The 26,480-nt window shown below is 39.3% G+C and overlaps 1 protein-coding gene across 1 annotated transcript in view; it reads left to right on the plus strand.

Moving 5' to 3' along the window:
- Window positions 1–26,480, plus strand: part of znf507 (zinc finger protein 507) — a 118,516-nt gene that overhangs the window by 26,472 nt on the left and 65,564 nt on the right. Inside the window, exon 4 of the mRNA XM_077594168.1 lies at window positions 20,616–20,659. The gene's annotated coding sequence lies outside the window, so the exon portion shown is untranslated. The remainder of the gene's footprint in view (window positions 1–20,615; window positions 20,660–26,480) is intronic.

Raw genomic sequence — 26,480 nt, forward strand, 5'->3', positions numbered from 1 at the left:
GCCCTCATTACCGTAATGCGATGCTACAAAGTGGCGGGAAGGCGAGCGGCGGAGGCGTCTCGCTTCGACGACGCCGACGACGCCCGATTGGTCGCTGAGTTGTGAGCGAGCGCCTCGTGTCCCGGGGCGGGATTGACAGTCACTTGACAAGATGTCTGTCGTCACCGGGAAAATCACGCCGAACCGACGGATTTGGAAAAATTCTGTCCTCAAAGCAACCACAATGACTTCAAATTTGGTTGCCATGTCAAAAAAAAAACCCGGAAAATGATTGCTATTTTGATTTGAAGCCACATTTTTACAGTGGTGATGGCCATTTTCAGCTTTTTAAAACTATGCAGTTATTTTGAAATAGAAGCTTGACATTTTTGGGCATAACCAGAACTACAAAATGACACAAAAATCAACAAAAAATTGAAAGAAACAGTAGACGAATATAAGTCTGTTGAGTTTAGCTTGCTTTGGCAATATAGTCGTATATCTACTCACGAAATTAATTGGTTCCAGAACTTTTTTCGTAACTTGAAAATTTCGTAAGCAGAGGTGTACTTTATATGTAAATTCTCTCATTCGTTCAATGGTCCAAACACAACTACCAACAAATGCATTTACTTTTTGGGGGATTTTGTAACTTGGATCGTTTTCGTATCTAGAGGCATTCGTAAGTAGAGGTATGACTACTGGAATCGATTCCGATTTATTGTTTTAGGGCGAATTGAATGTCTCATTCGCAAAACTTCTGGCGCCGAACCCGGGTTTTTAAAAAATTCTGTCCAGGGATTAAGTTAAAATTTGGTAGTCATGTCCAGCTAAATCCAGAAATCTAGAAAATGATCATTATTTTGATTTGAAGCCTCAATTTTACAGTCTAGTCGGCCATTTTTTTTTCATTTTTTGAAAACTAAATCTCTGTAGCATTTTGAATTAGTAGGGTGACATTTTTTGGCTTATCTTTACTGATATCGAACTAAAAAAATACGAAAAAAATCACCCAAAAAGTGAAAAAAAAAACCATCTGATGTCCGCCAGTTTAATTCAAATCAAAAATCAAAATCAAAAGCCTTTATTGTCATCATACACAGCTGCGTATAATGAAATTGGTGGTTTTACTCCACAAAGTGCGTTTTCCCATTAAAAAAAAACCATAAATAGTAATATAAAAGTATAAAAAGTCACATCCCGGTTAGGTGAATTCTAAAATATTGAGATATTGCACATTGTTATTAATTCCCAGTGGGAATGCTGGAATCGATTTACAAGCCAAATCAAACGTCAACTGACATTTAATCACGTTTTGCCATCTTCGGAAACCAATCAAACCTTTATTTCTCCCAAATATATATTTTTAAAAAGTCAAAAATTCGACAAAGCCACCAAAAAGTCAACAAGCCCCTCCCCCAAGACGTCGCCGCATGCGCGAAATGCGCCGTCTGACGCGTAATCTGAACTCAAAAGTGTCGGTAATGCCGACGGACGCGCTTTAATTGGCCGAGACGTCGACGCTCGGCGGAAGCCCGCCGCGCTCTGACAGCTGACGTTCAAATGGCCGTCGGCGCCGGCCCACGTGCTTTTGTGCGCCTCCGAGACGAGCGCCTTGTTGATTTAACTTGGTGGCGCGCGTCTTCAACCCCCGCGCCGTCCCGTTAATTAGAAGCGACGCTGGCAAATTAAGATCCGTCGCATCGTCTGTCGGATGGCTGCCCCGCAGTAAAATGCACGGATCGTTTTGATTTGCGTGTGCTATGTTCGATTTCGTGCCTGATACATACTCGCGACAAATTAGTCTTTGGCTTACTAGTTTCGGTATTGGTAGCTGTACGGCAAAAAAAATGGCGGCGTCAGTGTTTTGTAGCGTTGCGCAATATGTACACTTGGAGTTCTAGTTTTCGATCCATGGTTGCCCGAGCCAAAATGGCCGCCTATACTATGTTCTGTATTGGTACGTGTATGGCAAGAGAAATGACGTCTATGTCAGGATTTTGGAGTGTTAAGATACATGGCGTTGCGCAATATGTACACTTTTGAGATCTAGTTTCTGACCCAAAATGGCCGCCGATGGGGGAAAAATCGTTTGGATTCGCACCTGCTATGTTTGATTCCGATACATACTCGCGACAAATTAGTCTTAGTTTTACTAGTTTCGGTATTTGTAGCTGTATAGCAAGAAAAAAATGATGTCTTTGGTATTTTGGAGTGTTAAGATACATGGCGTTGCGCAATATGTACACTTGGAGAGCTAGTTTTCGATCCTTGGTTGCCCGAGCCAAGATGGCCGCGTATACTATGTTCAATTTTGACCTGTGCTGAGTCTTCTCGCTTTAAATTAATCTTATGGTTATTAACATCTGTATTGGTACCTGTATGGCAAGAGAAATTACGTCTATATCGGTATTGTGGAGTCCTAAGAGACACAGCGTTGCGCAATATGTACACTTTTGAGATCTAGTTTCCGACCCAAAATGGCCGCTGATGGGGAAGAAAAAGCTCCTGTTTTTTTTCTGCTGGGAATTTAAATGTGTTTATCACTAGTAGACGCCCTTTTAAAGCGGGAGAGTGGCAGTGGATGAATGTCTGTCCATTCACTGCCAACCTTCCACTTCAAAAAGATTGGACGTCTTAAATTGAATACTTTTATCGTCAATTTTTCAAGTGTAATGAGATTGGCAGTCACTGAGTAGACACCAGGTGTTTTCATACGGGTTAAATAATCTTTTCAGATAAATGCTAGTTCGGACTTTTCTTGTCAATGCCCCAACCAACATGGCCGCCCGTCGCTGTATACATTTTTCTTCCTTTCTTCTTTTTCTTCTTCACTTACTGTGCGATGGAACGCAGTATCGGCATGGAGAAACACGCTAGTAAATGTTGATATCTATCAATTTGTCAAGTTTGTTTGGTTAAATTCAGTTAGCACACATGCTAGCTTCAACTATTGTTTTTAGTTACGTTACTGTGATGCTAGCCACTGCTGCTTTAGCTAGCTGCTAGTTAGCAAAGTGGGCAAAAACGAGGGTCGCTAACCTTGATAAACGGAATCATTTTGAATTCGGAAAGAAAAGTATACTTAGATCCGTCTTTAAAGCAAATTTAAAAACAAACTATTCCACATAGAGCATTTGTGTCCTTTATTTAAATCATTCCAGAAGTTCAAGCTATTTCTCTTGCCCTCAATTTCAACCCCAAACAACGGCTAAAAAAACGTCAACGAGAGTTACGCCGCCGCCAACGTAAGCCCCGCCCCACCACTTCGAGAAATAAGTCGTCGTCCGAAGCTGGACTTTGCGAGCGTCATTAACGCCGCTCCAAATCAGCGTCCCGCCTAAGCACGCGGGTAAAAACAAGCCGGCCGCCGTCGGGACGTTGAAGAGAATCAAATCAATAATTCAAAGTTGTCATCTGGGCCTCACCTGGCTCGGGGTTGAATAATTCAACTCCTAAAAGCCATTATTATGTTCAATAATGACTAACCGGCGTACAGGCGGGCGGGGGGGGGGCGACCCAGCCTCGTTTGCATATTTATTAGCCCAGACGCCCGAATCTGGCGAAGGCGCCGTTTTGGAACGGAAGCGCTAAGATGCGTTCATCAGTCAAGATGGCCGCTTTTGAGGGAAAACGCTCCACTTCCTGTTAGCGGCCGGCCGGGTCCTTTTTTTCCGCCACCTCGGCAAGTCGGGCGGGCACCTGCGCCCCCGACGCGCGTCATTTGCCGTCTGGGTGAACACGGCGGCGTTTTAGGCGGCTTGACTGGCTTCCTAACAAGTGGCTGTAAATTGTTTAGCATACAAATGACACAATTCATCACGCGCTCGCTCCTTTCTACAAGAATAAACACTCGTTTTTGGCCCATGAATGGCTGGCTGCTGAGAGAACTTTTTCCCCCCCGCTAAACATGAAACTAGCTAGCTTAAAGCTAGAGCTAAAAATCGCAAAGTAGGGTAACCCCGATTATAACTTTTTCTTTATTTTCATTCATCCTTGTAGCAAGAGTGGCTTACGCTTACGACAAGAGTGTCAGACTCGGGTTGGTTCGCGGGCCGCGTTAACGTCGACTCGATTTTATGTGGGCCGGACCATTTTAGATATAATATTTAGATTTTTTTATAAATGGATTAAAAGCCCTGAATATTCCGTTTTTTATAGATCTAAAACAATGTTTATTTTAGCTTTTTTAATATATTTTTAGATTTTACAAAATGATTTTTGAACTAAAAACACTGAAAAAAAAGAGATATTTTTATATTTGTATATATGTTTATTTTATATATACAGTAATGTAAAAAACCCACAAAAAATTTAAAAAAAAATCAAACTAGAAAAAAAGAGCCCCTCAACAAATCAAGAAAAATAAAAGATTCAAATCAACGAAAAAAGTGTAAATTAAATGCAAATTATACAAAAAAATACAGTGACAATGTTTACTAAGAAAATGGAAATTAAAAATGAAAATGTGCATGATTAAAAAATAAAATTTGAAGGAAACACGGAGGCAGGGGAGAAGGGAGCGTTAGAATGGGCGAGTTTAAAAAAAATATATATATATATATATATGGTGTGTGTGTGTTGTATTGGGGGTGCAGTTGTGGGTCCGTCTTTCTCGCCCGGCTTTTTATTGATTTCTGCCTGCCGTGCTCTTTGTCAAACATCACATGTGGACCCCGTCACCTTTTAAAAGCTAGCTGGCTTTAGTTAAAAAAAAACATTTTTTTATGATGTGAACAATATACTGTATGGTGGGTGTGTAGGTGCTCTTTGTCTGCTGTTGCGGTAAAATTAAAGTTAAAAAATGATATAAGTCTTCAGACTAAATTCAGTGATGGGTAATTAGCAAATGGCTCAAGTAAGAAAAGCAATAAAAAGTCGAAAATTGGAAGTCAAGATGAAGTACTAATATGGTTAATATCATGTTTAAAGATACATTTTCAAGAGAATCCAATACTAATACAACTTTAAATTTGTAGTGAGTTTAAAATGAGTATCAATAAAAAGGTAGTTCATTTAAAAAAATACTTTAAAATATCTCATAAAATTGTATAACTTGGAACATGAAAAGAACAATTTGAAATTAGCTTTTAAAAGAGAATAAACATTAATATTTCATTTAAATCTAAATTGAAAAGAAATGAGGACAAAAATTAAAATGCACATATGGTAAAAATAAGACAAAATATAAGTCTAAGAGTCATTTTAAATAATAAAAATAATTAAATATACAATAAATTAGCAATATTAACATGTTTTATTACATAATTTGTAACATAATTTTTAAAAAATGAAAAAAAATACATCAAATTTGAAGCAAAACTTACAATAAGAAACATCAACTCCATGTAAAGGAAACTGAAATATTTGTTCATTTGCCCCTCCCATTCAAAAATATGTAAATTTTTTAGACGTCTATCTATGTGTCAATTTTTTATTTTCTTTTATTTTCCTAACTACCACAACACATACCCCGCAAATGCTTATGGCACTTTTTATCGTGATATTCATCGCTCGCTAACGACGCTATTAGCGCCACGTCAACATGTCGCTGCTGGGGTAGGACACAAAAAAATACAGCCTCCGCCGGGGGGGAGGGGCCTTTAAAGAAGCCACGCCCTTGACACCCTGCCTGCCGGTGATTCATTGTCCAATTTGACGCCCGCGTGCTGTTAAATTGCAGCCGCGCTGCCAAAAATCCACGCAGGAGATATGAAAAATTAAATGTCACGCCGGCCACGCCGAAAAAGCGAAAAGAACTTTGAGCTAGCCCGCCGTTGACTAAATTGGTCGGTGATGGATGTGGGCGCCGTCCGCCGATTAACCTACTTAACCGCGTCAACACTGTGCTTTTTATTTTTATTTTTTTTACGCGTCAACAATTCTTTTTCTGGAGAAATGTCCGCGACTCCAAGCGAGGCAACTTTGACTTTCCACTTGTTTTTATGTTCCGTTTGATTGGTCCAATCCGATTAGAGCCGTGAGTCGTTGCCGTGTAAATGTAATCTGCCCGGCGATCGGTCGCCGGCTCATCAGGTTTGGTTTTTGGGGTTAATATTTATATTTTATTGTTAATGTTGATATTTTTTTAATACTTGTTGGAAAAAACGATAACTGGTTAAACCACACTTAACCCTTAAAGCACGGGTTTGAAAGTGGTGGCCCGGGGGCCGAATCTGGCCCGCTGCATCATTTTAGGCAGCCCGTAGTTAGAAAAAATAAATAAATAAAATAGTGTGTTGACTTAATCCTTTATGGTAAGATTATAGATGTATTAAGCATAAATAAATGAATTAACATGTTTATCAAAAAAATATATTTCCAGATTTTATTTTATTTTTTTAAGTACGGATTTCTCCTTTTTAGAAAATATGTAAGCATTTAAAAATATATATTTACGTTTATTTTCCCGTTTTTTTATTCACTGTTTTAATATAATTAATCTGATTGGAATTTTTTGGTTATACAATTTTTTTCCCTTTTTTAATGTATTTTTTTTTTGTTCGAAAAAATATATTTACGTTTATTTTCCCGTTTTTTTTATTCTCTGTTTTAATATAATTAATCTGATTGGAATTTTTTGGTTATACAATTCTTTTCCTTTTTTAAGCTGAAAATCATGTCAATGCTAGCTAGCTAGCTTTGACCCATTATTCTTGTTTTTTTTCCCCTTGCATTTATATTTTTTTGACTCGGCAATCGTGCAAATGAACATTTATTTCAAACCGGGAAGAGTTACTAAAATCCTTTGCGCTGGAGTCTGTCTGCGCGGCTTAAATTATTCAGCATTACAAACTACAATTATGCTTTATTAAAATAAAAAAAACTCGACGGCAGCCTCCGCGTTTGTTGTGAAGGAATGTAGCATCTATCGCCTGTCTTGTTTTTGCATCATTGATTTTCCGGAAAGGGAGACGTCTCCTGATTTATTTACGTGTTTATTTACCACGCGTGTTTACCACGGCAGCCATTTTTAGCAATTAGCTACCGGACGTAGGCGCGCGTACGCTTAGCGTTCCCCGGGGGGCCGGGCTGGGGGAAAAAAAATGTAATCGATGAGCGCTTTGGCCGATTTGCAGCCATGTGCGTGAAAAATACATGCGGAATTTCCACTTGAAAGTGGGCGACGCCCCCTGAATCATTTAGCAGACGCCCATTTGCCCCGCCCACAAAAAAAGCCAGAGCGGAAAATTCTCAATTGTAGCCGTCAAATGCTAAATTGATTGTTCGCTCGGGCGTTAAGTCGCGCTCGGAACATGAAAAAATATTGACGTCGTTTCTTTGTGAAATATTTGCTTATTTTGACGGCGCCGTTAATTAGGAAGCATTTTGTTCGAATGTGAATTTAAGATCAATCAAAATGATGTCTTGTATCTTCTTTACGATGTCACATTTTAATGCTGCACCGATGCAGTTATTATATTAGTAATTAAAAAATATGCGAATATTAAGTGTACAAAATGTAACTTCTAGAAATCTTTTTTACACCCAAAGAAGTTTAAAAAATCTAAAACTGAAAAATAAACAAACATGACAATGCTTACTTTTATTTTTCAATGTAAAAAAAAGCATACATATTATAATATCTACAATGTTCCTTTTTAATTAAAACAGAATAATTACTCTATTTCCCCAATTAAAAAATATTTTAAAGATATATATTTAATGTTTCCTCCCTTTTTAAAAAAATATTAAAATATATATATATTTAATGTTTCCTCCCTTTTTAAAAAAATATTTTAAAAAGTATACGACAATATTTAATATTTAAAAAAAATATAATTAATGCTTCCTCCCTTTTTTTAAAAGTAAAAAAAATACAAGACAATATTTAATTTAAAAAAAAATATATATATATATTTAATGTTTCCTTCCTTTTTAAAAATATTAAAAGAAATATAAGACAATATTTAATATTAAAAAAAAACATTAAAATATATTTAATGTTTCCTCCCTTTTAAATAATATTTTAAAATACATATAAGACAATATTTATTATTTTTAAAAAATTAAAATATATAAGACAATATGTAATATTTCAAAAAATATTTAAAATATATATTTAATGTTTCCTCCCTTTTAAAAAAAATATTCAAAAAAATATAAGACATTATTTATTATTAAGAAGCTAATAAAGAATTTTTGAGCAAATTTTAATGTCCATGAAAAATCTATTCACTATGAGAAAATGTGTCAATTCATGAATGGATGAATTACGGCAGCCCGATTGGCCCTGGGAATAAAAAGGCAACCACACCCGCAACATCCCCTAATTGCAAGCAGTCGGCGATGGCGGCCGCGCCGGTCATTACCAGACGCTTATAGATTAGCCGGCGGCGAGAGACCCTCGTCGGCGGGAGTCTTCTACGGACGCGGCGGCGGTGGCGGCGGCGTTGGTGACGACGGCTCAGGCACTTCTTAGATTTTGATTTATGTTCTCCAAGAGGCGAAATCAAAAAATCCATCCCGCGCCGCTTTATGGCAGCCGGCGATGATGAATGTGCTCAGCCTCATCCGGCCAGCGTTGCTTTTAATTGCCGACCGACGTGGCCCCTCGCTACCACCCCCTCGCCTCCTCGCGTTGCCCACCTTCAAAATAAATAGACAAATAAGAGGGGGGAAGAGCAGAGTGCTCATTTTTGTCAGGGTTCTTTCAATCATAATAAAAAAAAGTATATATCTATGGCTAACGTTGTATAAATTGGCGGACAGGCATTACGGTAATGTCAGAAATACGAGATCAAATAAATATCTCATCTAGAATCAATAATTGCAAATCTGCCCAAAAAGAATGATGAAGCAGTTCATTTTTTTGAGTTGTGTGGGGTGCTGGAGCCTATTCCAGCTGACTTCGTGGGAGGGACATGTTGAACCGGTGGCCAGCCAATCGCAAAGCACAATGAGACAAACAGCCAATCATAGCTAGGGGCAATTTTGTGTACAATTAGCTTAGCCTGCATGTTTTTGGGAGGAAACCGGAGTACCCGGGGAAAACCCAACTCCATACAGTGATGATTGAACTGGGATCAAACCCACGACCCCAGAACAGTGACGCCAACGCGCTAACCACCGTAGTAGTGTTTTTTTCTTCTTTTTCTAGGATCATTGCAGGGTTTGAATCCCTTATGGACTTTTTTTAGTGTGTGTAACCTCATTTAAAGTTGTTAAATTGGGTGTTTACGTGCGCATTTTTATTCGGCTGCCACTCGCAATGCCAGCCTTTTGAATATAACGAATAATCTAGCTAGCGCGCCAAGCTAACGTCGGCTTTGGCATCGTGTAGACCACATGTGTCAAAGTGGCGGCCCGGGGGCCAAATCTGGCCCGCTGCATCAATTTGTGCGGCCCGGGAAAGTAAATGATGAGTGCCGACTTTCTGTTTTAGGATCAAATTCAAATGAAGAGTAGAGATGTATATTATATTTATTATATTTCCTGATTTTTCTCTTTTTAAATCAGTAATTGCAATTTTTGTCCATTTTTTTCTTTTGGTGTTTTTAGGTCAAAAAGCATTTTGTAAAATCTAGAAATAAATATATAAAAATATTTTCGGTTTTCCACTTTAATATTGAATATAATTTTTAAAAAAATTGTTTCCATTTGAAATGAAAAACAAGTGATTATTAGATGTTTTCCCTTACTAAGAATAAAAAGTTCAAATAAACAGTTTTATATCTATAAAAAAACTGAATTTTCAGGGCTTTTAATCCAGTTCTTTTAATCCATTTATTAAAAAAAAAATCTAAATATTATATCTAAAATGGTCCGGCCCACATAAAATCAAGTTGACGGTAAAGCGGCCCGCGAACCAACCCGAGTCTGACACCCTCACGCGGGTCCTTCCTAGCCAATAGCAAGCCAGCACTATGTTGGGAGAGCAATTTCAGCGTGCCAATTTCAAAATAAAAGACAGGTTGCAGGAAGTGAATTTTACATTTTGAGGATGTTTCATTTTCTTTCACGTTTCATATCTTGTATGTGTAACTATAATTGATTTTTTAAAGACGCTTCAAAGCGTCCCGGCTCTTGCTTTTATTTTATTTATTTTTTTCCTGGCATATAAATCAGGTCTCTTCTGTTAAACGTCCCGCGTTTGTCAACCGCGAGCGCCCGATAAAGATTCTTTGTCCGTTCCAAAGGTGAAGTACATGGACCAAAACAATCCTAAATAACAAACTCCCATTATGTGACGACGCTAAATGCTGATTCTTTTCATATTTGATCTTGGAGTGATCACTTTGTCAAAGTCCAAACACCCCCCGGCGTCCATCCGTCCATCCGTCCGGCTCGCCTGGCGGGATTAAAAACCACCTTGTGATTTGTGGTCCTCATTTGTATGTCCGTCCGGGCCTCAAATGGAGGACAGCTGTCAATGCGGACGCATTTGTCTCTGTCTCCCACCGATAATTCCGCCGTCTCTGCCACTTAAGCGCGTCCTCCATCATAAAGCGCAAATATGGCAAGAGGAATAAATAAAAAAGGCTTCCTTCCGACAATAACCACGGCGACAATTAAAGTCTTATTGACGACAAATGAGGTTCCGTGATGATGCAGCCCGTATCAATGATCCCTTCTTTTCTTTGGATTTTTTATCGCGCATCGCGGCTAATTTGTTTTACGTCGTCGCCGCGCTTGAGTTGAGACGAGAACAGGAAACAGGATGTTGGAATGTCGGAAACGACCGTCGGCGTTAATGAAAAATTAACACGACGCCGTGACGTTACCCGCGCCGCCTCATGTGGGCTTGTTGTCGTTCTTGGTCAAATTGGCTTGGACTATCAGTCCCACTGGACTGCATTTTTTGTGCCTTTGCGAAATCACTACATACATCACATACGACATCTTTGCAGTTAAAAAAACATTTTATCGCCCACTTTTGGATTTGGAGGCAGTGATGCTTTACTACCGATAGGGGGCGAGGTTGCACGTGATCTACATCACTGGCTTAAGGTGGAAATGATGGACAATAGCATGCCTATTTTTCCCCTTATAGTTTTTTGAACATTTCAAATTGTGTACGCTGTATAACACCTTTTGTACTGGATTTTTTAAAGTAAATTTTGTTAAAACCGATTTCGTTTTACCCATTTGGGCTCTAATCCGTATCGGTACGTTTTTAATCGCTTAATAAGTAGAGTTCCAATCATTAATAAGCGGAGCAATTGGCAAAAAGCTATGCAATACTCAACACAACTGCGAATATTGTTTTTAAAAAAAACCGTGCGCCCCCAACAGATGGCACCCAGGGCGGTTGCCTACATTGCCCAGAGTAAAAATCGACCCTGCCAAGTGGTAAAACGAGACATTGAGTCACAAAAAGTGGGCGTTGATATTTTATTTTCTATTTATTAAGAAATTAATGGCTAATATTGAAATGAGGAACAAGTTACAAAGTGTTTCTTTTCTTTACTTTGGCCAGACTTTGTTATTGGCCTATGAAAACACAGCGTTCATTAATGGCCATTGATCAACCAGTCGCATCCTGTCGCTACATTACAGCTGGCCGATTTAGTTACGCACACATACAAATACAAACACATATACACACACATATACACACACACACAGGCCAAGCTGGAGCTCGGTAAATGGGGTCAAAGGTTACATGTAGTAATCCATCTAAAGCAGCGCGGCGGCAGCGGCTAATAAATCACGTATTCATCCTTTATTTAATCCAATTTGTGATGTCGTTCACTTTTTGCCATCAAAAGTTGGCCAAAAAATGCTGGTAGTTATAAAAATGATATTTTTTAGGGGATGTATTTTGCCATTTTATTATACAAGGTGTTGAGTCCACTTTTTTAATTGAATTATATTGAATAGAATCTAATTGAATGCTTTTATTGCCATTATAATGAGATTGGAAGCTTTACCATGAAGTGCACGAATAAATAATCAATAAATAATAAAGATAAATAAGCAATAAGGTTCACATGATAAGTTGTCAGCAACATAAATAAGTAGTCATCATAAATCATTTGGAAATAGAATATTTTTTCCTCATTTTTGTGTCATTTGCGAATACATATTTTGTTTATTTATATTAGATAATTCTGCGCATTTTACGTCAATTTTATTTGGCATCGCTTTATCAAAGCATTGTTGGAAAATGATGATTTATTTATTCATTATTTTTTCTTTTACTTGACTCATTTGATAGCGTTAAACATCCCCATGATATTTTTTTATTTAAATAATTTTTATATTTATTACAAATAAATAATCAATACATAATAAAGATACATTGTCAATAAATAAGCAATAAGTATTCACATAATAAGTTGTCAGCAACAGAAATGAGTAGTCATAGATCATTTGGAAATAGAATATTTTTTCTATTTTTTCTTCATTTTTGTGTCATTTGTGAATACATATTTTGTTTATTTATATTAGATAAATCTGCGCATTTTACCTCGCTTATTTGCCATCACTTTATCAAAGTATTGTTGGAAAATGATTTATTTATTGATATTTTTTTCTTTTACTTGACTCATTTGATAGCGTTGAACATCCCGATGATAATTTTTTATTTAAATAATTTTTATATTTAATTAGATTTGAAAGTATTAAAAAATATGAACTAATTTAATGGCATTTTTTTGAAATAATAATTTTCTACATCCGTCTGTAACTTTCCTAAACTGCAATGTCCTTTTTAAAATGAACTAAAGACTTAAAAGATGTCTACTTTTCTATCCGTACTCAACATTTGACGGGTAGCACAAGAAAAAAAAAAGAATATATTTGAAAAAGTGTGAGGAGTTTTAATAATTTATGAACGTGTGTGAAAGCTCATCAAGATCAAACTCACTTTGCTGGCGCCGTTCTTTAATGTAAGAAAAAAGTAAAAGAAAGAAGCTTCATGTCCACTCTTTTAAATTAAAGCTGCCATCAAAAAAAAAAGCCTTCAAGCTTTCTCTTTTTTCTTTTTCTTTCTTTTTTTTATCTCCTTCTTTTTTTGGTCTCTCCTCATTGCTCCGTTTAATTGTCCACTTTCCAAAGCGTGACGTCTCCCGGGACGGACGAAAGGCAGAATTAAGAGGGATGATGTTGGAAGACAGACAGTGTGAGGGAAAATGGCCAGCGACCCAGTGGGAACGACCCAAACAATTGGAAATACGTATGCCCCATCCGGACAAAAGAGCCAAAAGCTTCATCAAAACTCTTCCAAAAACATTTGACACTCATGCGACCCTTTTTTATTCATTCCCAAAACCCAAATCAACTGCTTACTCATTTCTTTTTTATGTATATCTTTGTATATGTGTATATAAATATACAGTCATACCTTGAGATAGGAGCGTAAAGCGTTCCGGGGCCGAACTAATATGTCGATTAACTCGTATCTCAAATCAACATTTCCCATAGAAATTAACTAAATCCTAATTAATTTGTTCCCACCCTCTGAATTTTTTAAAATCAAAAAACAGGATATATATATATATATATATATATACGTAAATATGTGTATACGTGTATATATGTATACATGTGTATGTATATATATACATATATATATATACACACATACATACACATGTATACATATATATACGTGTATATATATATATATACACATACACACATACACACACACATACACACATACACACATACACACACACATACACACATACACACATACACACACATACACACACATACACATACACACACACACACACACAGACAGACACACAGACACACACACACATACACATACACACACATACACACATACACATACACACACAGACACACACACATACATACATACACACATACACATACACACAAATACACACACACATACACGTACATATACATGTATGTATATGTATATCCATTCATTTTCTGAACCACTATCCACTTATCCTCACAAGGGTCGCGGGGGGTGGCCAGAACCTATCCCAGCACAAGATGGGGGAGGGACACCCTGATTTGGTGGCCAGCCAATCACACGTCACAAAGCCACAAACGACTAATCACTCATAGCTAGGGTAAATTTAGAGTGTTCAACCAGTTAGCCTAGCATGCATGTATTTGGATTGTGGGAGGAAACCAGAGTACCCATAGAAAACCCACACCGGCCCGTGGACACTCCACACAGGGGGGACCGACCTGGATTCGAACCTAGCACCCCAGAACTGTGAGGCTGACGTGCTAACCACTTAGGCCTCGGGTCGCCTATATATTATATGTGTATGTATATTATACATTTTGATTTCAAATCCATTCACCAATGTATAGACCAATTCAAATTGACTCCCACTTTAGATAGATAATAAATAAATAATAAAAGAGATAAGAATGGTCCGGATGAAAGGCGGACAAAGAACGAAACCCCCTCAGCCAAAAAAGAAAGCGATGAAGCTAATATTCCCGTCGTCTCCGTCACTCTGCGGAAATAGGCGGAGCCCGGCCGACGGCGGCGTAACGCCGACAGCTAATTAGCGAGCGGCGCACTCGGCTGCTTTTAACGTTAATTGGACCATCTCTGCCTTCATTATAATTGACTTGCTGGCCCCAACCGTGATCATGCAGACAAGCAGAACTGAGCGCACCCGTTAGTGGCCCGCCAAGTGACACCGCTTAATGCTTCATTAGAAGACCCGCATTAAAAAGCAGCCTTAATTCAAGCGCGTCGCAATCAAGGGGAGGGAAAGTCGTTTGTTTCGGACGGCTCGTACGGCTCGTACGGCTCTCCTCCCCCCGAACAAAGGGCGAAGCAATTGGCTCCCTCGGACGGCGCCGGACGTCCGATCCCTCGTGACTGGGAACGCTTTAGAAGTCATGTGGGTGAAGTGAACACTTTTTCTGGATACTTGGAAGGGGATTTCGTAACTTGGATCTTGTTTTTGTATCTTGAGACACTCGTTTGCGTATCAAAAGCTTTTGTAACCTGAAAAATTTGTACCTAGAGGCATTTGTAAGGAGAGGCATCTGAAAATAGAGGCATTTGTAAGTAGAGGCATTTGTAAGTGGAGGCATTTTTAAGTAGCGACCTTTGTAAGTAGAGGCATTTGTAAATATAGGCATTTGTAAGTAGAGGCATTTGTAAGTAGAGGCAATTTTAAGTTGTGACATTTGTAAGTAGAGGATTTTGTAAATATAGGCATTTGTAAGTAGAGGCATTTGTAAATATAGGCATTTGTAAATATAGGTTTTTGTAAGTAGAGGCATTTTTAAGTAGCGACATTTGTAAGAAGAGGAATTTGTAAATATAGGCATTTGGAAATATAGGCATTTGTAAGTAGAGGTATTTGTAAGTAGAGGCATTTGTAAGTAGAGGCATTTGTAAGTAAAGGCAATTTTAAGTAGCGACATTTGTAAGTAGAGGCAATTTTAAGTAGCGACATTTGTAAGTAGAGGAATTTGTAAATATAGGCATTTGTAAATAGAGGCATTTGTAATTAGCGACATTTTTAAGTAGCGACATTTGTAAGCAGAGGCATTTGTAAGTAGAGGTACGATTGTATATACACTTCTAAAGAAACTTTTTTTCCCAATATCTTTATTTATTTTCACGGCTTCCTGCAGCTTTCAACACATGAATTTTAAAACTTTTGAAACGTAAACTTAGCGCTTAATTGAATCATAAAATAAATAAATAAAATATAAGATTTGTCGGACCTTACGTGACACTGAAGATGATCCTTCACCCTCACCTACGGCATCCGGACAAACTACCGCCCCACCCCCTCCCAAGGCTGGGATTGCGAGCCGTATTTACGCGGGAACGGAATCGCGGGCATCATCTCGGCGCTAAGCTGGATGAGAACCCTCGTCTCCGCCGGTTAAGACCCCCGCCGTCAAAGGCGAAGGCCCGGGCGTCAGTCGCGGCGGCGATTAAGGCCGCTGAGTGGCACCCGACGACTGACACTAAGCGGGCCGGCTCAATGCGCCTCCGTCGGGGCCCGTTGACGCCGGGGGCCGGGCCCCGTCCCTCACGCGCTGGGATTAGCCCGGCCGCCTGCCATGTCGCGCTAGCGCGCCGCGAGGTGACGCCGCCAAGCGCGATCCTTTTGACGCGGGACCGACGAGGTCTTGAGGTACGAGGACCGCTTCAGATGCTAACGTAGTTCTATGTTAGCATTCTTTGGCTACTTCTACTCCAAGGGTTGGTTCGCTAGCCGCATTAATGTTAACTTAATACCATGTGGGCCGGACCATTTTAGATATAATATTTAGATTTTTTATTACAAACGGATTAAAAGAACTTGATCAAAAGTCCTTAATATTTAGTTTTTTATAGATCTAAAAAAATGTTTATTTGAGCTTTTTTTCTTAGTAAGGAAAAATCTCTTAATCCTGATGTTCCATATTAAACTGGAAAACAGAAAATATTTTTATATATTTTTAGATTTTCCCAAATGATTTTTGAACTAAAAACACAAAGAAAAAATGGATTAAAAAAACACAATTATTGATTTAAAAGGGGGAAAATCAGGAAATATAATATACATCTATATCTATCATTTTAATTAGAAAATCTCTTTTAATCATTATGTTCCATATTAAAGTGGAAAACAGAAAATATTTTTATGTATTTTTCGATTTTACAAAATAATTTTTGAACTAAAAACACAAAAAAATTGATTAAAAAAATTCAATTATTGATTTAAAAGGGGTAAAAATCTGGAAATATAATCTATCTATCTATGTATATATATATACATATATATATATATATATATATATATATATATATATATATATATATATATATACATATATATATATATATATATATAGAGAGAGAGAGAGAGAGAGAGAGAGAGAGAGAGAGAGAGAGAGAGAGAGAGAGAGAGAGAGATATCTAGCATTTTAATTTGATCCTAAAACAGAAAGTCGGCACTCATCATTGACTTTGCGGGCCACACAATATGATGCGTCGGGCCAGATTTGGCCCCTGGGCCACCACTTTGACACCTGTGTTCTACACAAACCGCGGTATTCAAAGGATTACTGTACTGTCATTATTTCCTGAATTTGGTGTTCAAAAAGTCTTTTGACAAACTTGACAAAGAAGGAGTCGTCTTATATTCAGGCCAAAAAATAGATAAAAGAAGCCGTGTTGAAAGTCCGGAATATTTGTAGTTTGGGGGGGTGCCGGATGGATGCTCGCTCGCCGCTGTCGAGGATGAAAAGGAGGCGCCAAAGCCATCTGCTTTGGCTTTGGCGGTGGCGCGTGACACGGAGAGTGTCACGAGCGGGCAAATCTCAAGTACACGTGTAATCGCGCGATTAGGATAATTCCCGTCAAGTGTCATCTTAGGTGAGATGGCGTCCGGGTCCGTCAGGCGCCGGGAAATCCTGACACGAGCGCTTCGGAACGTTTTCTTCACGCAAACTCGCGCCGGCTGCCTCTTTGACGAACGATACGTTTTGAACCTTGGAAATCTTCTTTTTTTTTTCTTCTTTTACAAATCATCGTCATCACGTTGGCACTTTGTCAAGATTAGTCCATCTCATTCTGACTTATTGTTATTTTAGGTTTTTTTTTGTAGAATTTTCTTCTATGTCTAATTCTTCATGTTTATTTTTTTCTAATCCGGCATTATCTTTCATTATTATTTCTGTTTTTCCTTATTATAATTTTATTATATTTTTGTCATTTCCATTTTTTTTTTACACTTGATTTACTAATCGTCTTTTATTTATTTGGTCTAATTCTTCATTTTCAAATGGTTTTATTTAATTGATCTCAATATTTTGTAATCCTGCATTATCTTTCATTTTCATTTCTGTTTTATCATAATTTTATTATATTTTTGTCATTTTCTTCCATTTTTTTTACACGTCTTTCATTTATTTCTAATTCTTCATTTTCAAATGCTCTTATTTATTTGATCTCATGCTTATTTGTTTCTAATCCTGCAATATCTTTCATTTTTATTTCTGTTTTATCATAATTTTATTATATTTTTGTCATTTTCTTCCATTTTTCTTACACTTGATTTTCAAATCGTCTTTTATTTATTTGGTCTAATTCTTCATTTTAAAATGGTCTTATTGATTTGAGCTCATGTTAATTTGTTTCTAATCCTTCTTTATTTTTTATTTCTGTTTTTCCTTATTATTTTATTATATCTTTTCATTTTTTTACACCTGATTTTCAAATCGTCTTAGATTTACTCCCTCCAATTTAAAAATTTTCATCCATTTTCGGAACCGCTTATCCTCACAAGGGTCGCTGGGGGTGCCGTAGCCCTATCCCGGCTAGCAGGGAACACCCCGAATCAGTCGACAGCCAATTGCAGGCCACAAAGACACAAACAACCAATCACCAGGGACCATTTAGCATACAATTACCCTAGCATGCATGCTTTTGTGATGTGGGAGGAAAGCGGAGTACCCGGAGAAAACCCACGCAAGCACATGCAAACTCCACACATTGAGGACCCACCTGGGATTCGAACCCTCGATCCTAGAACAGCGAGCCCCACGCACAAACCACTTATCCACCGAGCCACCTTAAAAAAATTCACCGGAACATTTTCATTAACTTTTGTTTGTGACTGTCATTCCAATTTCTACATTCCCCTTTTTTTCTTCTTTACGCCGACTGTCTTTCAACTCCGTCACCCTCCCGAATCCGATCGGGCGCCGTCGTCTTCCGCCGGAGCGAAGACGCGCGTCTCCGTGACGTCGGCGTTCTCATTCGCGATTCACTTTGAACACTTTGAAAACGTTGGCTTGACTTTTTGGAGGCGGCGCCCAAATCTGTTCAATCAAATAAATAAGAGCAAAAGAGACATTAAAGCGTGTCAATGAAGGCCGGCAAATGGCTCGTCACGTACATCCGTTATTCATCGCTAAGCCGCCGGCGACTCGTCCGCTTTCATCCCGCCAAATTACGACACGTGTAGTTCAAGCGCTCGTCAATAATGAAGGGCTCGCCGTTCATTGGACGCCCGGCCAAGATGGGGACGGGCCCGCAAATTTGCGAGACGACAGAAAAGAGAAAAGTACCCGGGAAAAAGGACGATAGAAAAACCATCTATTTCAAGGGTGTCACACTCGGGTTGGTTCGCGGACCGCTTTAACGTCAACTTGATTTCACGTGGGCCAAACCATTTTAGATATAATATGAATTTGTTTTTTTTTTATAAATGGATTAAAAGCCCTGAATATTACGTTTTTTATAGATCTAAAACAAAGTTTATTTGAGCTTTTTTAATATATTATTTTTAGATTTTACAAAATGATTTTTGAAGTAAAAACACAGCCATCAGGAAATGTAATATACATCTATACTCTTCACTTGAATTTGATCCTAAAACAGAAAGTCGGCACTCATCATTTACTTTCCCGGGCCGCACAAAATGATGCGGCGGGCCAGATTTGACCCCCGGGCCGCCACTTTGACACACAGATGTGATCTATTTTATTGACCTTTCTCAACCGGGGCTTCATTTTAAATGCCATTAACGTTGCTAGATGTCCAATCTATTTTGACTGAGAGCTCATTATGGCTGCTGCCCATCTTCCGTTAGGATAAACTACAGCACCCTCGGCATGCTTGTGAGAATAAGTGGTCTGGAATACCTTAATAAATTAAAAATATATATATTTTTAGCAATATCAAAAAAATGAGGATTTTTTTGTCCTTTACATTTTTTATAGTGTGTTTTTCTCTTTTTAGCCTACATATTTTATAGTGTATCTATACCTGTATTTAATTAGATTTCTTCTTATTTCATTATTGATTTTTTTTTAATCCTCATGCATTTTTAAAACAATTTTAGCTGTATTTTTTTTAAGTTTACATTCAGCATTTTTGATGTACTTTTGCGTTTATTCAACGTTTTCTATGTCATGGAATATTGTCTCTTTAAGAAAAAAACTATGTTTAATGATATGGCCATTTTTTGAAACAAAGTTAATTGATGAAAATTAATCAGAAATGAAAAAATAACAAAATAAGCATCTGTTGCCAAAGCCAATTAAAGGTGTGAACGTGTCCTCATCAGCGTAATAAACACCACAACTACGAGGCAATGTAATAGTATTTATTTTTCTAATAACAACTTGTTAAAACATAAATAGATTTACCAAATGCCGCTGCTGTATGTTACGAGTAAATATGTACGTGGAGGGAAAAAATGAGTTATTTAGTGAGTTGATTGGCACTCACAATCACGGGACTTGAACCCACGCCACCCTCTCCCGAATCAGCCCATTAAACCACGACCCCATTGGATGGCTTATTCAACTCCACACTAAAAGAAGTGACCCTAAAATGCCCTAATCTTTTTTAGTACATTTTTGCATCCAATTAAAACATACTTTTAAATGTGTACTTCACCACAAATGTTTCTTATTACAAAATATTCAAGTTATGAAAAGTCAGGAAAATCCAAGTTATAAAATGTCAGACGAAATCTAACAAAATAAACTTCCTGTATCCGCTCTTATTTTTTTAATTGCCATAGTAGAGTTATACTTACATTATATACTACAATTAATGAATCATTTTTTTAATCTTTTGTCTTTTATAAATACATTTGCGTGCCTATTTCATAAATAATTGATATACTTTTATTATTTTGAAAGGGTTTTGGCTGGTCATATTAAAGATCCTGGAAGAAATAATGCTAACTAATTCAATGTAAAATGTGCTTTTATTTCAGATAAATCCAAGTTATGAAGTAAACTCCAGCAGCCATATCGTTTGGTAAGTACATATTTTTAATTTGAATTTATATTTAACAAATATCAAACAGCACAAAAAGTGGATTTGAATCACGCGATTCTCTTTAATGGGCAAATGATAAGAAAAGATGCATTCAAATGTTGTACTTTTTACAGTGTAATGTTTAGAAAGTTGAATCGTCGACGCTAAAGCGAAGACGTGTAGCGGGCGGTTGGCGGCCATATTTCCCATCTTGTTTGTAGAGGCGGGGTCATTAACGGCGCCTCCCGGTTTGCCGTGACAGGCCGTAAAAAGCGCAGATAGATCATGTTTTAATAGTGGCTTATAAAGGAAAACATAAAGCGGCAAAATGCAATATCCAGCAGCTGTCACGTTAATAAACAAAGCGGAATATTGATACGCCTCTAAATTGGAGGAAGGCAATAATCTCAACTTGAAATTCCGTTAAACAAACACAGTGTTCCGCCGCGCCGCCTGTCAGCTCGCTGGCCGCCACCGCCGCCGTTTCCTCCGACGCAATAAAGTAACGAGTGGCACAACCCGCAACTCCGCGAGCCCGAGTGTTGGAAAGGAAAAGTTTGACCTCGACCGGATTGGCTATTTAATTAGCCAAATATGGAATAAAGGGAAACAAGAACGCGTGCTTAGCGCGTCGGCTTCGCGGTTCTGGGCTCAAGGGTTCCATCCTAGGTGGGTCCTCCTGTTTAGAGTTTGCCCATTCTCTCCGGGCTTGCGTGGGTTTTCTCCGGGTACTCCGCTTTCCTCTCACATGAATATATATATATATATTTATATTCCAGCCCAGTTATTTATTTAGTTAGTCAGTCAGTTAGTTTTTTAGTTCGTTAGTTTGTTAGTTAGTTAGCTAGTTAGCTAGTTAGTTGGTTGGTTGGTTAGTTAGTTAGTCAGTTAGTAGTTCGTAGTTGCTTGGCTAGTTAGCTGGTTAGTTTGTTGGTTGGTTAGTTAGTAGTTAGCGAGTTAGTAGTCAGTTGGTTGGTTAGTTAGTATTTAGCGAGTTAGTAGTCAGTTGGCTGGTTAGTTATTGGTTGGTTCGTTGGTTGGTTAGTTGGCTAGTTAGTTGGTTAGTTAGTTGGATAGTTGGTTGGTTAGAGGATTAGTTAGTTGGTTGGTTAGTTGGTTGGTTGGTTAGTTAGTTAGTTAGTTGTTTATTTATTTAGTTATATATTTATTTATTACCTAGTTATTTATGTCTAAAATGTCTTTTGCTGTGTCTGTATTCTCACCCTCTTGCTATTGTGACAATGAAATTTCCCAAATACGGGATGAATAAAGTTATCCAATCCAATCCCAAAACATACATGCTAGGCTAGTTGTATGCTAACTTGTTGCTAGCTATAAGCCATTGGTTGTTTGTCGCATGCGAGGCTAATTGTAGGGCTAAGTTCTTCCTAGCCAGGAGTGAATAGTTGTTTCTGGCCTGAGATTGGCTGACCACCAATTCAGGGTATCCCCCCCGCCACGTGCCCGTAGTTGGCTGGGATAGGCTCCAGCACCCCCCGCGCTCCTTGTGAGTATAAGCGGTTCAGAAAATGAAAGAATGTGACTTTTTCTCGAGCAACTTCAACATTTTTCTCCCCATTCTTCTTTGTGTATTTATTCTTTGGCCGGACGGAGCAACTTAAAAATACCGAATTGGGAGACGATGACTGGCCGCTGGGGTTTTTCCTCCACTCGGCAACTAACGAGCGCAACGGCACCGGGTTATGTTTAGTTTCCTGGCATACCGAGTTGCTTAATTGCCACTTAATTAGCCCCCTTTTCCCCCCACGACGGCGGGCGGGCCCGCTTGGGACGGGCCTCTCATTAGAAGGCCAGAAAGTCAACTGAAAGCGCCTGAATTGAAAATACAGAAGCACAATTAGTGGCCATTTTGACTCAAGGTGTTGATTGCTTTCATTTGGTTAACGAACGGAAGCTGCTTTAAAACTGCCTTTAAAAGTTGGGGAGGTAAAAATATACCGGACACCTAATCAGGAGGTAGTATTAGACCCCTTGAATTTTAATTGTTCTTTTTAATCCTGGGAAAAGTTTGACCGCACTTTTGCTGTTTGCCAGTGACTTCCAAAACTTCTTGTTTTAGAAAAAGACCTACCGTATTTTCTTGCCTATACGCCGTAATTATTGCTAAAAAAATGATGTCTGAATCGAGGGTACGGCTTATATGCGCATAAATGAGACTTCACATGCACGAAACGTCATAACGCAAAAGACAATATGGCCGATACGGTCATTTCTTTCAAAATAGAGAAAAGATAAATAGATAAAACGCTACACAAAAAATATTTTGACGTCTATGAATGAAATTCAAGGAAAAAAATTAAGCGTATCTTGCATAAAACGTGAAAAAAGTCACTTACTACCTGCCATTGGTCGCTAAGGGTGCCGCCATTTTACCTAGGGATGACAAACTAGACCCACTTCCTGCTTGTACTGCTCACATGACTTCCTTTTTGAATTCGTGTAACATGCCAGGATTTTTCTTAAGATTTTCCCTTCAAAGTAAGACATTTGTACTCCCTATCAAAACCATGAATATGGAGGAAAAAATTGTGAATCAGGGGGCGGCTTATACGAGAGAAATTGTCAAATTCAACCATTTTAAGGGTGCGGCTTATACGCGAGAAAATACGATACTAAAATGTGTGAAAAATCCTATTAGGAGGTTTTTCATGTGTACTCTGGCGACAAAGAGACAAATAGCGTAAAGTCGGATTGACCGAATCCAAGTGTTTGCGATTATCGGGCGTGTCCGGGGACCCCCGAGGGTCCCCCTCCTCCGTTAAGCGTTCGAGTCCAGCGATCAACTTGACCTTCCCTCGTCAAATACGTCGATGCACGACGGCGAGGAGAGCATCTGTTTTCTTGATAAACTTTCTCCTCGGGTTATCGGTCACACTAGAGTGCGAATTTGATATCCGATCGGCATGCTTTTTTGAAATAATGATTTTTTTTTAGTTTGTTAACACAATATTCTGGCTACGATATGAAACGTGACTAAAAAAAACAAAAACAAACGAGCTATTTATGTACTAGAATGACAATGTATTGGAAAACTTTAATGGACAATCCAACCCAGATAGCAAATGTTCCCTTTTTTTAAATTTCGTCTTTTGATGTACTGCTTATTCGCACATAAAAAATTTAAAAAATTATATATGCTATGCTATTGATTATCAGAAAGAATAATTTGTAGAAAGTACTATAATATATATGACACTGAGATTCTCAACACGATCAATACTGGAAAAAAAATCATTCATTTTATGAACCGCCTATCCTCACAAGGGTCACGGGGGGTGCTGGAGCCTATCCCAGCTCACTACATGCACCCTGAATCGGTGGCCAGCCAATCACAGGACACAACACGAACAACCATTCACAGCTCAGGGCATTTTAGCGCAGAATTAGCTTAGCATTCATGTTTTATGGGATGTGGGAGGAAACCGGAGTACCCGGAGAAAGCACACATCGACAAGCCCGGAGAGACCACCTGGGATCGAACCCTCGACCCCAAAACTGTGAGTCCAACATTGCAACCATTCCCTCACCGCGCCACCCTACTCCAAAAACACTAAATACAATCTCAATACCACATCAAGACAAACATCATCTCTTTCTGGGTAATATTTTCCCACACCTCCTCTCAATGTACACCACGTGTGTCAAAGTCGCGGCCCGGGGGCCAAATCTGGCCCGCCGCATCATTTTGTGCGGCCCGAGAATGAGTGGCAACTTTCTGTTTTAGGATCATTCAAATTAAGAGTATAGATGTATATTAAATTTCCTGATTTTCCACCTTTTAAATCAATAATTGTCATTTTTTAATCCATTTTTTCTGTGATTTAGTTAAAAAAATCATTTTGTGAAATATAAAAATATAATTAAAAAAGCTCAAATAAACATTGTTTTAGATCTATAAAAAAACGGAATATTCAGGGCTTTTAATCCAGTTCTTTTAATCCAATTATATATTAAAAAATCTAAATATTCTATCTAAAATGGTCCGGCCCACGTGAAACCGAGTTGACGTTAGAGGGGCCCGCGAACCAACCCGAGTCTGACACCCTTGGTCTAGACCGTCAAACAAGTATCAATACGTGGGTATTTTTGACAAGCCTAAAGCGCAACCCCAAAAAGTGGGGAGGCCCATCTTTTTAATTTCCCCGGCTCGCTCGCTCGCTCGCTCGGCTGCGCCGCCTTCCCGTCGGCACGCCGGCGCTCGCCGGATATCGGCAGAGTGTCATCGGAAGGAATGAGCGAAGGAAGCGTTCCGGCGCGGCGCCCGCCGAGCTGTCGGCCCGCGAGCCGGGGTGCGTGACTGACAGCGGCTGATTGGTGCGTTTCAAACATCAGAGTCGGCGTTTGTCCGAGACGTGAATCGCTCGCCGCGGAAGGTGGACGCCTTGTTAGAAGGGTGGGGGGGCCGGTTAGCATGGGTGTTGTTAGGGTTATCTAAAATGGTCTGGCCCACATGAAATTAAGTTAACATTTATGCGGCCCGCGAATCACGTGGGCCGGACCATTTTAGATATAATATTTAGATTTTTTTTAATAAATGGATTAAAAGAACTGGATTAAAATCCCTGAATATTCCGTTTTTTATAGATCTAAAACAATGTTTATTTTAGCTTTTTTAAATATGTTTTTAGATTTTACAAAATGATTTTTGAACTAAAAACAGCGAAAAAATGGATTAAAAAAATTCTATTATTGATTTAAAAGTGGGAAAATCAGGAAATATAATATACATCTATACTCTTCATTTTAATTTGATCCTAAAACAGAAACTCGGCACTCATCATTTACTTTTCCGGGCCGCACAACATGATACGTCGGGCCAGATTTGGCCCCCGGGCCGCCACTTTGACACCTGTGGTTTAAACGAATCGCCGCTCGACTTTTTCCACCGGCCGTCCAAAAGCGTATCCTTTCTCCGGCGTCTCCCTGGGAATGAAAGGCGGGAGGAGGGACATTGATCGGCGGCGAGATGACGGATGGTCGGCGAGGAGGTCAAACGGGGACGGCGATTGCCAGAAAGGACCGCTGAAAGCGGGATGCATTCCGGGGCTAACGCCGTCCGACAGGCCGTGTGATGTTTTCCCATCTTTCATTACGGGGCGGCGGGGCGGTCGCCCGACGTTACCCGTTGACGTCCGGGCTGATGGACAGATGGATGGGATGCCTGATGAGCACCTGGCAGGTGCTTTGTCAGCGCGCGAGGCAATCTAACGCCCACCCGTCTGCCCGCCCGGGCCGTAGGAACGCCGTCCGAGGCCTCGGCGCAATCCGGTCGGCGGCGGCGGCGGACGCGCTAAACGAGGCGCCTGGATGGTTGCCGTCCCTCCAATATGGGGCGCCTCTAATTTAGAAGAATGCCCAAAGAGGAGGTCAATCTCCCGCCTCGTACGCGATGACTGATAGATCCAATACCTCCGCAATCAGATAAAACTTTGACGAATGGCCAGGCCGGGGCGGGCCTCTCCCGCGGCGTTGATCAATGGGGGCCGCCGTCCCTACGCCGGCCGGATGACCGACCAAATGGCGGGACGGACGGACGCGGCGTGGTGATGAAACGGCCCGGAGGATATTGCTTTCTCTTGGGGAAACTTGATAAAAAATGGAGGAGGCGCGTTTGGACCCGGCGTTGGGAGATTCCGTCGGGTGGGAACGGTCGGCGATGTCGGTGGCAACGATGGGAGGGAGGGAACGATGGGGTGGGAGGGGGTTTTAACTTCGCTTTCAGAAATGAATGGAAGGGATGACTTGAAGTCATTTGGCTTGTTAAATAGGGGATGGGATTCGGTGGATTATAATGGTTGCC

Source organism: Stigmatopora argus, chromosome 2, assembly GCF_051989625.1.
Source record: "Stigmatopora argus isolate UIUO_Sarg chromosome 2, RoL_Sarg_1.0, whole genome shotgun sequence".
In the NCBI taxonomy this organism is placed as follows: Eukaryota; Metazoa; Chordata; class Actinopteri; order Syngnathiformes; family Syngnathidae; genus Stigmatopora; species Stigmatopora argus.